This window comes from Triticum aestivum, chromosome 2D (genome assembly GCF_018294505.1).
Source record: "Triticum aestivum cultivar Chinese Spring chromosome 2D, IWGSC CS RefSeq v2.1, whole genome shotgun sequence".
Classification (NCBI taxonomy): domain Eukaryota; kingdom Viridiplantae; phylum Streptophyta; class Magnoliopsida; order Poales; family Poaceae; genus Triticum; species Triticum aestivum.
Genome location: NC_057799.1, coordinates 376,763,246 through 376,773,953, shown reverse-complemented (window position 1 = coordinate 376,773,953; position 10,708 = coordinate 376,763,246).

Below are 10,708 nucleotides of genomic sequence, written 5' to 3'. Positions count from 1 at the left end.
GTAAAGGGTACTAAGCTAGAGCCACGGAATTTGGGCCGCAAACTGTTTCGATTATATTTTGATTAATACGTCGAAGCGCATTTATACAAGTAGTGCAATAAGCCAAAGGCTATTTAATATGCCACAACCAAGGGAAAGCTGCGTGTGGGTCCTGAAAACAGGTAGAGTGATCGTTAAAGAGACCACCTAGAAATTCCCCAATACGTCTGTGCTTCCTGCCGCCTTCGTGTATTTATCCTTCAAAAGGACCGCGGTTCAGGCCGTCAGAGGAGGCCTGTGGAAAAGAAACCTGAAAAGGGAAAAAAGAAAAAGTGAAAGTATGTGTGTGTCCAGGGTCGGTCGAGCCGTACTATGGATCACCAGCTAGTTATGCCTCCGTCGATGCCCATGGTATTTTGAGTGCGCAGTTATGTACGCGCAGTACGAATGCCGCCACTTGATCGGGACTGGGGCGGAGGCCAAATTGCTAGTCGAGCTCTTGATGAGCCGAGTTGTCCTACTGCAGAATAGTCCAGACTCTCTTGACAGTGTCCGAGAGCTCGGCCCCCGAATTAAGGTTCTGCTTGAAAAGGCCGCTCTGTACTTCTGCTGCTAAGGCAGCAGTGTGCTCCTCGGTACGGAGGGAGCGTTCCGTGTTTACGTTAACTGTTATGACGCCGCGTGGTCCCGGCATCTTGAGCTTGAGATAAGCATAGTGCGGCACCGCATTGAATCGAGCAAATGCGGTTCGTCCAAGCGGTGCGTGATAGCCACTGCGAAAGGGGACGATATCAAAGATTAACTCTTCGCTTCGGAAGTTGTCCGAAGATCCGAACACAACCTCTAGTGTGATTGAGCCCGTACAGCGGGCCTCTACACCTGGTATGACTCCTTTGAAGGTAGTCTTTGTGGGCTTGATCCGTGATGGATTAATGCCCATTGTGCGCACTGTATCCTGATAGAGCAGGTTGAGGCTGCTACCACCGTCCATGAGGACTCGTGTAAGGTGGTCTCCATCAATTATTGGGTCCAGGACCAGTGCGGCCGAACCGCCGTGACGAATACTGGTCGGATGATCCCGACGATCGAAAGTGATCGGGCATGATGACCATGGATTAAATTTTGGGGCGACTGGCTCTATCGCATAGATGTCCCTAAGCGCGCGCTTGCGCTCCCTCTTGGGGATGTGGGTAGCGTATATCATGTTCACCGTTTTCACCTGAGGGGGAAACTTCTTCTGTCCCCCTGTGTTCGGTGGCCGTGGCTCATCGTCATCGTCCTCGCTTTGCGATCCCTTTTCCTTGTCGGCATTTAAATTGCCGGCCTGTTTAAAAACCCAACAATCTCTGTTGGTATGATTCGCTGGCTTGTCTGGGGTGCCATGGATCTGTCATGGACGATCGAGTATGCGGTCCAAGCTGGATGAGCCCGAATTGTTCTTTTGGAACAGCTTCTTCCGCTGACCAGACTTAGAGCCACTGAATCCGGCATTGACCGCCGTATCATCGGTGTTGTCACTGTTGTTTCGACGCTTGTGTCAGTTGCGTCGGGGCTTGCCGGTGCTATTTCTGGCTTCAGAGGTGACGGTGTCGCTTGCATTGTTATTGCTACGTGCCAGCCAACTATCCTCGCCCGCTCAAAAATGGGTCATAAGTGTTGTGAGGGCCGCCATAGACTTCGGCTTTTCTTGGCCGAGGTGACGGGCGAGCCATTCGTCGCGGATGCTATGCTTAAAGGCCGCTAGGGCTTCGGCATCCGGGCAGTCAACGATCTGGTTCTTTTTAGTTAAGAACCTAGTCCAGAATTTCCTGGCTGACTCTCCGGGCTGTTGAACTATGTGGCTTAAGTCGTCGGTGTCCGGAGGTCGGACGTATGTACTTTGGAAGTTGTCGAGGAAGGCGTCTTCCAAGTCCTCCCAGCTGCCAATGGAATATTCGGGCAGACTATTTAACTAGTACCGAGATGGCCCCTTGAGTTTTAGCGGGAGGTATTTGATGGCATGAAGATCATCACCACGGGCCATATGGATATGGAGAAGAAAATCCTCGATCCATACCGCGGGGTCCGTTGTCCCGTCATATGATTCGATGTTCACGGGTTTAAACCCTACCGGGAATTCATGGTCCATTACTTCGTCAGTGAAGCAAAGAGGGTGTGCGGCGCCTCTATATCGGGCCACATTGCGACATAGCTCAGATGGAGTCCGTCTGCGTTTTCGGCCCGGCGTGACTAGGCTTGTCATGTCCGAATAGATAGCCGTCATCACGTGTCGAGGCACGTCCTCGCGATCCGTAGATCGATCTGGTATGTCCTGCTCTACTGTCTAGGTCCTGCCGAAGGTCATATGTATAACGGCGAGATGTTTTATCTCTGCTTTTACGGTAAGGTGGGGCGGGCTGGTGTTCGGCTTGAGTTGCCGCTTTGTCCCGACCGCGTGGTGGTTGGTTAGCCGCATTGTCCCGACTACGTGGTACGGGCTCTGGCACCGCATCATCAAACTGAGGTAACAATTTGCCCTTCGGGTAACTTTTGGCTGGGCGCTTGAGGCCGTATTCTTAGGCTGCCAGGACATCAGCCCATCTATCATTGAGCAGATCTTGGTCAGCTTCAAGCTGCTGCTGCTTCTTTTTCAGGCTCCTTGCAGTGGCTATTAGCCGGCGCTTAAAGTGCTCCTGCTCGAGAGAGGTTCCTCAGGCACGATAAAATCTTCGTTGCCGAGGCTCACCTCATCCTCGGAGATCGGAGGATAAGTACTATCATCCGAGTTGTTGTCTATGGCCTGTTCATCAGGGCTAACTTGCCCGTTTTCCTGTTCCTCCTTTTCAGAGCTTACCTCAAGAGGGTCTTCATTATCTTCGGCATCGTCCAGAGTATTGTTTTCTCCCGTGTCTGTATTGTTGTCTTTTCCACAACGTGACTTAGAGCGGCGCCGCTGACATCGGCGTTTTGGCTGTGTCTTAGGAGGTTTATCCTCAACGGGATTTTCTTTGTCGTCGTCGTTAGTTTTTTAGGTGTATCCACCATGTACACATCGTACGAAGAGGTGGCCATCCAGCGTCCGGTAAACGGCAGGTTTTGGCCCTGCTCCTCATCAGCATCGTCGTCCATACCGTCGATGTCTTCGGAGCCGTAATCGAGCATGTCGGTTAAGTCTTCGACAGTGGCTATGAAGTGGGCGGGGGTGGGAAGCGAAATTCTCCGTCATCAGCCTCCAGTTCGAACCAGATATAATTCGGCTGTGAGCCCCCCCCCCCCGCTAAGGATAATGCTTTTAATGAGTTCAACACGTCGCCCAAAGGCGAGTGCCGGAAAATGTCCGCGGAGCTGAATTCGACGATTGATGACCGATCGAGCTCATACGCGGACGCCCAAGGTTCGGAACCTGTAGCCGGAGACGAGTCCATGGTTCTGGTGACACAGATGTCACTCGAAGTTAGGTCTATATGCGGCTCCAGCGCCACTGAGTCTGCGGCTTCCGTGGCGGGGTTGAGCTTCCCGTCCTCGGATTGCGTGACCTGCTCCGGATATAGGGCCAGAGCAGCTACAGGTGCTATCTCCCGAACATGGCCCGATGAAAGATTTAGGTCATGTTCATCGTGGTGTCGGGGAGCGGCTGCCGTAGTCTCGAATCCGTTGAAGATCAAGTCTCCGCGGATATCTGTGACATAGTTTAAGCTTCCAAATCTGACCTGATGGCCAGGGGCATAGCTATCGATCTGCTCCAGATGGCCAAGCGAGTTGGCCCGCAGTGCGAAGCCGCCGAACACGAAGATCTGTCCGGGGAGGAAGACTCCCCCCTGGATAGTGTTGTTGTTGATGATTGAAGGAGCCATCAAACCTTTTGAGGACGTCACAATGGAACTCTCAATGAAAGCACCAATGTCGGTGTCAAAACCGGCGGATCTCGGGTAGGGGGTCCCGAACTGTGCGTCTAAGGTCGAAGGTAACAGGAGACAGGGGACACAATGTTTACCCAGGTTCGGGCCCTCTCTTTGGAGGTAATACCCTACTTCCTGCTTGATTGATCTTGATGAATATGAGTGTTACAAGAGTTGATCTACCACGAGATCGTAATGGCTAAAACCCTAGAAGTCTAGCCTGTATGACTATGATGATCGTTCTTCGTCTCTACGGACCTAGTTCTCTGGTTTATATAGACACCGGAGGGATCTAGGGTTACATAAGGTCGGTTACAGAGAAAGGAATCTTCATATTTGGACGCCAAGCTTGCCTTCCACACCAAGGAGAATCCCATCCGGACAGGGGTAGAGTCTTCGGTCTTTGTATCTTCACAGCCCATTAGTCCGGCCCATGTCTAACAGGTCGGACGCCCGAGGACCCCTTAGTCCAGGACTCCCTCAGTATCATATGTAGTACTTTATTTATTGTCATGCATGACACATAGTAGCATAGCATTTATTATGATACAGTTTCATGATATAATACTTAACCCTCTCTTTCTTCATTTAATTCTATGACAGCTCATCAAAATTGCCTAGTTGGCATGCATGATACTAGCTATGATACCCCCTTACTATCAGCCTAGCAAAGAAGGTGTACAGATCATTTGTGCGTCGCTTTGTGAGTTTTCATCCATTTGTTCGAGAAGCGAGGAGAAGTTTCAAACATTTCGGCCGCAAGTGTCGGCGTTCTAGGCACGGGGGTCCCCAGACTAGCCTACCTGCGGCCCACGGCGTGGCTCTGCGCGTGGGCCTGTATGGCCCATCTTCATCAACAAGGCGTTCAAGACCCTCGCGAGGCGAACGACACAAGACCTCCTCAGGAGCGGCCTCACCAGGTTGGCTCAGAAGGGGCGGGGAGATCAAGGCAAGGCAAACCCCGTGAGGTTCTCGTGACGTGAGCCATGACGATCGAGACCAGGCGGGCGCCAGCGCGCACGGTGTCCTTGTTTCCCCTTCGGGGCAAAGGGGGCAAGCGCAGACGCGGAGTACCGAGGCGTCAAGCAAAGGTTTCCGTATCGGTCCAATGAGACCAAGACCAGCAGGACGGCAAGACGGAGGTAACCATGGAGCCCAAGGCGGCGTCACCACCAGAGCCTTTTGCAGGCGAAGACCGCTTTTGCTAGGATAAGCTGTACTAGCTGTCCCCTTTCAAATTGGCCGTTGTTGGCTCCCTTCCCGCTCAATATTTGGGAAGAGGACCAGGGCCTATATTAGTAGAACTAGCCACCACCGTAGGGGGCATCTCATCTCATCTTGAGTGATCCTCACCCACGCGAGTTTACCAAGCACAAGAACACCTCAACCTTACGAGGTTGTTCTTCCCCTTGTACTGTTCATCATTAGCCCAAGAGGCAATCCACCACCACACACTGGAGTAGGGTATTACACCACAACGGTGGCCCGAACCAGTATAAATCTTGCGTCCCTCGTGTTGTGAGTTCGTTGAGTTTGCCCCTCAGATCTTAGCAAGCTAGGACGTGGATCGGTAGGGGGAGAACTTCACGCACACCCCAGAGTTCGAACCTTAAGGGTTTTGCCGGAACCCGTGATCCGACATTTGGCGCGCCAGGTAGGGGTGCGCCGAAGCTTCCCTTCCGTCGCTCCGCGTCATGTCGCTTCATTGTCCCCATGGCGGACGCATGCCGCACCCGCGCCGAGCGCCGGGCTGCCCTCGCCACCCGCGTTGCTCAGACGGCCCCTGTCGCGGGCCACCCCGTCGCTCTCCGTCGCCTGCCACCAACGCCGCCACCGGCCCGGTGGGGAACGAGCAGCAAGCGTCCTCGTTGCACCCCTCGGTGCGACAGGACGGCCGCACCGCCACTCCATCGCTGACTCCCGCTGGTTCGTCGTCTCACGCTCGTCGCGCTCCCACGGACGCACGGGCCACGCTCCTCATGGTGCATGAGCTCCTGCGCTACCGCCCGGTCGACGACCTCTACGAGGACTGGCTCGACCGCATCGCCGAGCTTGTCAGCACCGCAGGGGGCTCCCCTGCGCCGTCCCTCTCACTGCCTCACCCTCCGCCAGCTACGGGCGACGTAGCTCACGGAGCATCTCCACCACCTCTGCACCAAGATGGCGCCCTGGCGCCAAGGCGCGCGGCTCCACGGCGCGACCCACCACGTCCGGCGCCCGCGCGTGAAGAAAGAAGCTGTCAAGAAGTCCCTCGACCACAAGAGAACGCTCCGCCACACCTCGCACAGCCGCGCCAGGATCGTTTGCTGCGGCAAGGCCCCGCGCCGCCTGCTGTAGCGGTGCACGGGCGCCAAGACCAAGCTCCACCTCCAAGACGGGCCCCGGTGACCACGGCCGGCTGCCGCGCCTTCACCCCCGAGCTGCGTAGCATCGCCTGGCCGGGCAAGTTCAAGCCGGATCTGCCTCCTCACTATGATGGCACCCCCGACCCCGTGGAGTTCATGCAGCTCTACGAGCTGAGCATCGAGGTGGCCAACGGCGACGAGAAAGTCATGGCGAACTAGTTCCCTATGGCGCTCAAAGACGGCGCTCGTTCGTGGCTCCTGAACCTGCCTCCAGGCTCGATCTCCTCCTGGGACGAGATGCGCGACCGCTTCGTCGCCAACTTCCAGGGCACTCGCGACCGCCCATCGGCCGCGGGCGACCTGCGTCGCGTCAAGCAACAACCAGGAGAGACCCTCCAGAAGTACATCCAGCGCTTCAGCAACGTTCATCTCAAGATCCCCAAGGAGACGGACGAGGCCATCATCTCCGCGTTCTCTGATGGCGTCCGTGACGTCAAGATGAAGGAGGATCTCGCCATCCACGAGGAGCTATGCATGTCCCTGGAGCTGTTCAACCTGGCGACCAAGTGCGCAAGAGCTGAGGAGGGGCGCCTCTCCCTCCTTGAGCTCCCGGCTGCAGACCCGGAGGAGAAGACAGCCAAGGCCAAGGACGTGAAGCACAAGGGAGCAGCCGTGCTCGCGGCGGAGCCGGACACCAAGCGTGGCAGAGACCAGCCCGAGTCATCCAAGAGCAGCCGACCGTTCTACGCCTTCCATAACCTGCATACCCACAACACCAGCGACTGTTAAGAGCTCAGAGCCATTCGGGAAGGACGCTTCAGTCGACGCCCCGAGCGCAACGACCGGGGCTACGGCCGAGGAGGAGGACGTGGTGGCGGACGCTGGGACGACCGTGGCCCGCGCCAGGAGTGACGTGACCGGCCTCGTGAGGACCACTGGCAGGATCAGCCTCGCAAGAGCGCCTGGAGGGACCAGCCTCGTGAGGATCGTCCTCAGGGCAACGCCGGTCTTCCCCCACTACCGCCGCTGCCAAGAAGGAATGACGACCACCATCAAGACGAGGGGGCTGGGGGCTTCCAGGAGCCACGTGCTATCGCCTGCATCTTGGGCGGAGCTCAGGCCCTAGCCTCACAGCGTATCTTCAAACAGTTCGCTCGTGAAGTGAATGCAGTCCTCCCCAAGCTTGAGGGCACACACCCGCGCAGGTGGTCCAAGTGCGCCATCACCTTCAGTTTGGCAGATCAACTCAAGTGCGCGACTACCGCAAGCACCCTCCCGATGCTTTGCTCCCCAGTCATCAGCAACATGCAAGTCACCAAGACCCTCATCGATGGTGGCGCAGGGCTCAACATCATGTCCGTCAACATGTTCAACAACCTCCAAGTGTCGTATGACCAGCTTCAGCCCACCAAGCCTTTCTCAGGAGTGACCGACGGCTCCACTACCCCGATCGGGCAGGTCCGCCTTCCTGTCACCTTCGGAGAACGCAAAAACTACTGCACCGAACTCACCGACTTCGACGTCGCGCACATCCGTCTGCCGTACAATGCCATCCTCGGGTATCCAGCCCTGGCCAAGTTCATGGCGGTGACCCATCATGGCTACAATGTCCTCAAGATGCCGGGAAGCAGCGGAATCATCATGGTCCCATGCGAAGAAAGAGATGTGGTGTGCTCTCTTGAGCGTGCCTTCCAAGCTGTAGCAATCGACGACCCCGACAGCAAGGGCGAATGCCCTCCTGAGGCCACCCCCAAGAAGAAGAAGAAGTTGCACCGTGCAGGACCTCAGGAGGGTGGCGTCGTGACTGGAACCTCGTCAGGATCAGCGCCCGCGCTAGGGGCGCCTCCCTCCATCGCATAGGAAGGCGTGCCCGGCGCCCTTCTCGGGCAGGGCTCGGGGCCTCTCTTCTGGAGGGCCTCAAACCTTGCCAACATCACGAGGGAGGCGCTCGGGCACCACCTGGAGGCGTGCTTCACGGCACGTTTCCCTCATGAGAACACAGGGCGACGAGCGCCCACCGCTCAGGAGTTCATCACCAGGACCACTCAGGAACTGCAAGACGCAAGGGCCATGCGCGGCGACCGCCGCTCGTGAGGCGCAGCTCCCCATCCAGGCAAGGATGCTGGGCTGCGCGTCTGCATCGATGTCCCAGGGCTCAATAGGGCCGCATCTCAGGAGCCCTTCCGGCCTTCGCGCATGGGCCGCTGCGAGGGTCCACCGCACGAGCTACGTTCGCATGCCTTTTGGCCTACCGAGCATGTTGTCTGCCTACCAACGCAACTTGCGGCGCGTCCTGGCGACTAAGGAGGCCAGGCATCACGCCATCCTGATGGAGATGGAGAAGGTCCTCAAGGAACCGCCTGGACCCCCAGAGCCTCCCGAGGCTCAGGGCCCCGGTGGCTCGTGAGGAGCGACCCCTTCATCGTGTACTTCCAGCTGCTCCAACATCCCTTCATCGACAGAACCAGGTGACATTTTCCAAGTTTATTTAGCTAGGAGTGCCCCTCGGGCTGCATCATTCCCAGGCCGCGTGGGTCAGTCCCTGTGGCATGTACCCCTTTTCTTATGTCTTTAGCTTACCTTGCTGGGGGCGCCCCTCGGGCTGCATCATCCCCAAGCCGCTCGGGCCGGACCCGGTGGCATATATCTTCCCTGCATTTACTTAAGCCAGTATGCTTCCCATGCTTATTCTACCTATGACTATTACCTGCTTGATCGTCACCCATCATGGGAGCCGCGCGCCGGCCATCTTTCTTCAGGATCCTTCACGTGAGTAGGTTAAGCACGGCGTCTGTGCTCAGGTCCATCCCTGCAGCGTCGATAAATTGAACGGCTGAGCTCTGGCTAATGGGCCGGCCCCGTTCATGTCACCTCCTGGGGTCGTTGGTGTTTGGCCCTCTCATGCGATAACCTCAGGAGATTCGTTCGGCGCTGGTTGTCTGACCACCTCGCAGGACCAGCACAGCGAACAACAACCAAGACTAGGCACAACCCGCCTTGAGGTAGGGCCTCGTGATTCCCGCACTGGCTCACGAGTGCCCAGATACACCTCGTCTAGCCCTGTCGTGCAAGCCACGTGTCACGCGGGGATGTACACGCCCCGGGGGCTCTCCGCAGTAGGGAGTCCCCCTCCCACGTACCAGTGGAAGCACCATGTTCCGCGCTGGCCGTTGACACTGCCGAGGAGCGGCTATGCCCGTGCACAAGCGGAAGCACTATGCTCTACGCTGGTGATAAACAACTGAGGGCGGCCTCATGGCCGTACCAACCTCAGGGAGCCCCAGAGCTCAGTGTCCGGCCTCACCGCAACGCCTCCCCTCGGGAGAGTCGCGCGAGGGGGCTGGGCACGGGGGCTGCGCTCGGGTCACGCCCAAGCGTACGCCACCCAACCAGGTCTCCCAGACCTGGTCGTCGCGCGCCCCTCCTCGGCAAGGGAAAAGGTATGGAGATTGTTTGCGCGTCAAGGGGGACTCCTAAGCATCGCGACTCAGGAGCCTAACTGGTCACGTAGCCCCACACTCCTTGGTCCATCCTGGTTTCCGGTCGGCCCCATGGCGGTTGAGGTATGCGTGGGGCCGGGCCCTGCCGACGTAGAACATTAACATATCCTCGCGTCTCCTTCCTATTAGCTGTTTGCGCGTCAAGGGGGAGTCCTGAGCATCGTGACTTAGGAGCCTAACTGGTCACGTAGCCCCTCACTCCTTGGTCCGTCCTGGTTTCCGGTCGGCCCAACGGCGGTCGAGGTATGCGCGGGGCCGGGCTCTGCCAACGCAGAACACAGAGCAAATAGGAAGGAAAATCGAAAATCTCAAAGAAAATATTGCAAGACATATTGTTCTCACAATATCAAACGCAAGTTTAACGCCTCCACGAGGCACGATGCATGCTGCAGGAATAAAACAGGAAAGGAGCCGCAGGTCACCCCTGAATGCCATCGATGCCCGCGAAAGGCACTCCTCCCTTGATGATGTCGCCTTTGTCTTGGTCAACGGCCGGAGCTGCAGGAGTGGCGGCGCCTCCAGCCGAAGGCGCGGAAGCGAAGCCGCGGAACTTCTTCAACAGGGCCTCCACCTGACCCCTCACGGCTGCGCCAGCAGCTGTGTAGTGTTCATCAGCCATAGGCTCCAGTAGCTCGTCAAGACGAGCGCTGGGGTCACGAAGGTGCAGATGGCTGAACACACGCGTCAGTGCAGCCGAAGAAAGGACACGAGCCTCTGCCTCTGCCATGGGACCGATGCCCCCCACGATCGCAGGTAATGATGGTTTTCCCTAGCATGTCGCAGGGACTTGTCAAGTCGGGCAGTTGCCGAGGCAGCGTGGGGAAGCGGAGACGCCCACGTACAATCAACCGCCACGTGTCGACCAAGGCCGCAGGCTATTGGGGGCCCGCGGCGCTCCGCACTTGACCTTTGGCTTCGCCTCGAAGCCAAGACCGAGCGCGCCTTGGGCCCGAAGGCTACTGTCAGCATTCTGGGAACGGGGGTCCCAGACTGGACTGCCTGCAGC